This window comes from Moschus berezovskii, chromosome 9 (genome assembly GCF_049115385.1).
Source record: "Moschus berezovskii isolate FMDL1 chromosome 9, NW_MosBer_1.0, whole genome shotgun sequence".
NCBI lineage: Eukaryota > Metazoa > Chordata > Mammalia > Artiodactyla > Moschidae > Moschus > Moschus berezovskii.
The window spans coordinates 106,009,908-106,014,773 of record NC_142468.1 but is presented as its reverse complement, the minus strand read 5'-3'; the positions used below and the strand labels follow the sequence as shown (position 1 = coordinate 106,014,773).

At 34.2% G+C, this 4,866-nt stretch overlaps 1 pseudogene; it reads right to left on the bottom strand.

Moving 5' to 3' along the window:
- Positions 1 to 1,019: 1,019 nt before the first annotated feature.
- Positions 1,020 to 1,979, bottom strand: LOC148776965 (olfactory receptor 4K2-like; annotated as a pseudogene).
- Between the last annotated feature and the right edge of the window lie 2,887 nt (positions 1,980 to 4,866).

Here is a 4,866-nt window from a genome sequence, read left to right as displayed (position 1 = left end):
CTTCAACTGTGACGGAAATTGATTGACCAGATGATTTTCAAAGACTTTCTTGTAATAAAAAAACATATTCAACATAATATTTAATATACCAAATTAGGAAGAATTGTGCAATATATTTCTTAAACAATTACCATCTTTTCTTCCCACAGGCTAACTTATATTGTATACTCACACTGAGACTAATAATAATTGGGGAAAATTTATTTGGAAATGAAAAATTTATCATGAATTTACTAGTTTATAATTCTTCAAACATTTAGTCTGGGGTATTAATAAATTCATCAGATCTATGATAGCAAACCAGGTTTTGAAAGCCAGTCAGATTTGAGTAGTTTACTTTCTATGGTTTAAACTTTACAATTGATGTTTGATTAATTATTTGCTATATCAAGTGTGATAGTGATCTACATATTTATTGAGAAAAGGTATTATTAAATCTTGTATCCTCTGAACTGTTCTCTTTTGTTCAAAGTTGACTCAGAACTCAAACAGTTGTATCCACTGAATCAAGATTGTTCAACAATATTCGAAAGAGCTTCTTCATAATATAAATTTTCCACAAAAATATTCCAATGCCATGAAAAGACCTGTTATGTCCAACATTCTTAATTTAAGTTCTGCAAGTGGAAAATGTCAGAATACCATAACACTTTGAGTGAGAATGTTCTGGGTTAAAAGACAAAAGAGCAATATTTTATCTTAGGCTTCTCTAAGAACCTGGATCTATGTTTCTAGAATTCAGAAGTCTATGAATTCCTGAATTTATGTTCACAATTTTGATAATATGTGCATTTTCCATAAAGATAACCTATACATTTCAACAGATTTTCAAATGGATCCGTAATTGCAAAAGCTTGCAAACGTCGCAATAACATTTAGGCATGATCCTTCACATCTCTCAATTTTAACTTCTGATTTTCATGAATTTAGACTAAATGACTTGAAAGATTCTAACTTTAATTTTCTATTGTTCTGAGAACAAAACTGATGATACTAAATCTCAGGTAGGAGATCTCTGCTCATTGTACTGAATATATTGGAGTAGTTTTCCCAAGAGTTAAATATTGGTTACTGAGTTTCTTCTTCACAGCTGTTTTCACTTCCTGGTATCTCAGAGTATAGATAAGTGGATTCAGAAAAGGGGTAAAGATGGTGTAGAAAACAGAGAGAACTTTGTCCACCAGGAAGTCTGTGAAAGGCCACACATAGATAAAGATTCAGGGCCCAAAGAACATCAACACAACTATGAAATGTGCAGTGCAGGTAGAAAAAGCCTTAGATGATCCAGTGGAAGAGTGGTCCTTGATAGTGACCAGAAGAGTGATGTAGGAAGTGAGCAAAAGCAGAAAACTTACAAGAGCAATCACACCACTGGTTGAAATCATGAAGATTCCAAGAACATATATGTCTATACATGCCAGCTGGATGACCAAAGGAAGGTCACAGAAGAAACTGTCTACAACATTGGGACCACAAAAGGGTAAATAGAGGGTAAAAGCTAACTGGCTCATTGTATGCAAGAAGCCCACTGTCCAAGAAGTTGCCACAAGCCCAACACATACTCTTTGGCTCATAAGTGATGAATAACGGAGAGGTTTGCATATGGCAATGTACCTGTCAAAAGACATGGAGATGAGCAGCACAATTTCAGTCCCAGTGAAGAGGTGCAAAAAGAAGATCTGAGAAATGCATCCCTCAAAGGAGATGGTCTTGTGCTGAGCAAAGAAGTCCACGATCATCTTTGGAGTGGCAAAGGAAGACAGACACATGTCGATGAGAGACAGGTTGCTGAGCAGGAAGTACATGGGGGAGTGAAGGTGTGGGGTGGACAGTACCGTGAGCAAAATCAGGCAATTGCCCAACATGGTCATTAAGTAGAAAACAGAAAACATCACAAAAAGGAAAATCTGGAGCTGAGGAGAATCAGTAAGTCCAAGTAACACAAATTCAGACACTCTGGAATGGTTGATTCCCTCCATTGATCTGCAGGCTCTGGTCTATAATGACAAAATGGTACACAATGACAGAGTTAGAAAATGCAGTACTTCTACAATTACACTTGAAGGAGTTATAATATCAGTTAATAATTAGCTAGAATATTGATTGCCTAAAATCTAACTTCTAACTAGCGCAGTAAATATTTTTCTTTTTGGAACCACTTAACAATCTGTGTCAGATGTCACTACAAATGGAAAACTTCTTGGTTTGATCACCATCAAGTACATGCTGGATTATACTCATCACATACCTATACAAAAATATTCTTTTCTGAATACTGGCTGAGGAGTTACATAATCCACAGAGGAAGAGTACACTCAGTAATTGGGTTCTACTTAGCAAGTAAGGTAAATAAAAATTTTCATGGGGGTGAACCTCTCAAAGTTTTCTGTTAAACCAAAAAAATGAAATTTATGTTTGATCCACTATTGTTAAAACCCTGGATTTAAATAACAGTTTAATGTACTGATTTCAGGAAGCCTATTTCTTATCCTAGGAGAATGATAAATGATTTTTCCTTTAAGTAAATTTCTGTTTTCGCAGCTACAAAAAATTCCACTTTCTTTCTAATTTCATTCATACGTTTTCAAACTGTTTTGCTAGGACTGGCAAGTACTATTTTAACTATTAATATATAAATGGTTAATTTCTTAATCCTGTAAAATTACAGATGATCAAAACGCATACCTATAACATAGGAGTTATCCTCAAGTTTTTTTCTTACGATCGCACAGAAACATTTTTTTTAAAGGAAGAGAAAACCCCTCCTCTATTTCTCCACATGTTACTCAAACAAAGCTAATTTTTTTAGACTAGAAAAAGGAGAAAGAAAAATTCTAGGCCAAATCCAGGAAATACATGGATACAAGATGAGTATCAAGGCTTTTGTAGTACCAGCATGTAAGATCCTCAAAGCCAAACAAAGCAAGCAAACGAAAAAACCCACATTGATGATGGTATGTCAAAGTGATACCAGAGGCAACTGAAAGAAAAGAAAAAGATTATTTAAAGACTCAGACTCATTTTTCAAAATTGAGTTTTTGATTTACACCAGATTGCAAATTCTACAGATATCTCCTGTGACCTTCTGTTTTGCCATATTGGAAGAAAATCTGGCTTCATCCTCATTTACGTGCAAATATTCAAATTATCCTGTCATTGTTGATAAATATTTTAGATTTGTCAGAGAACAATGTTCCACAAATCTGAAAACTGAACTATGGGAAAGTTGTTAAGAGGGTTAAAGTGTTCTTAACCTGCAGTGTGACTTTGCTCATACCTTAGTAGCCTTTCTAAGATTTTACCTCTTTACCTATGAGAATTCAATTAGATAGTCTTTTAAAGCATTAAGCGTATGTCCTGGGCAACATTCAATAACTGTCTAGTTTTCAAAATTCAATACTGCTCATAAATAATTAGCTTATTTTATTTCATGAATAGTAATAATAATAATTTCAGTAAAAATATTATCCGAATATCAATTCAGTGATTTAGAAAGATATGGGCTTCCAAAATCATTTCATCTTTTTGAGGTTAAATTACTTCTTATAAAAATTATCTAAGTGTCCTGATATATTAAAGACTAAAATTTCTCAGTCTCAGATACTTGAATATTTCTTCTATTTCCCTGATTTAATGATGTAATTAGTCATGACAAACACAAAAATTATTATACTTAATTTAGATTTATATACATATATAATGAATATGTTATGTATTCATTGCCTGGAAATCCCACGGACAGAGGAGCCTGATGGGCTATAGTCCATTGGTCACAAAAAGTCAGATGTGACTAAAGTGACTAATACACACACATATACACATTGTAAGTAAATAAACAGTTGTCAGTTTTTTTCCTCCTTTATGTTCAGAAGGAACTCTAAAGGCCTCTCTAATACCTGACTGGGGGCTTCCCTTGTGGCTCAGTCACCCATCTTTATGTCTTCATAAATATATATATATATATGTGTGTGTGTGTGTGTGTGTTTCCTTTATTACTCTATTATTTTTTACTTACACAGTTATTAAATGAAAATTGTCTGCTACCTGAGGAACATGAATTACAATTGCTTCTCAAGGTCCTTATATTATTTCTGGCTTTTAATCTACCAGCCGTGCATCAGAAACCAAAAATATCCTTCAAGATTCACAAACCTACTGAATCACCACAGTCCTTAGGAAGCATGAGAAGCCTAGAAGTGTGTATATATATTTTCTCCAGTCCTGCTACAAAAGGCACTAAAAATCAGAGGCATCTAGGAAGATCACAGATTAGGCACTACAATCTGCTTGCAGTGGGAGTTATTAAAATGCTGAGCTGACTTTTCCCCATGTTGCAAGAAAAGCTGTGAAGTCTATCTTTGCTATTTAGTGTGGACTGACACTCATGATGAAGCAATTTTCATTAGAGAAAAAACACAACTGGGACCTGTCTTTAGAAAACCTTTGAGCAATCATTTAAGGAGCAAAACATTGCTTCTTTAATTACAGAAATATTCTCACCTTTATGCCCCAGTGTTCAATATCCCAATGTTGGAAAATCTCTCTTTTGAACTAAGGCACTTTGTCACCTGCATACTCTTGCTTACTTGAAGAATCATATAAAGAAAGAATCCTGCATTAAAGTTTCTGACGGGACATTGAAAATTAGTACAGGCGAATAATATAATGATAGCTGCTACTCAGGTAGATAAAATTTGGGGAAGGAGAAATTGGAAAGCTCAAAGTAACTGGAAGAAATGAAGGCAGGTACCTTGCAATAGCCTAGAAGAATGGTGTAAGAATTAAATTACACAAATAAACATAAAACTTTCAGTAGAATGCCTGGCACAGAGAAAATGATGAATAATATACGGTGGTAAGAATAGC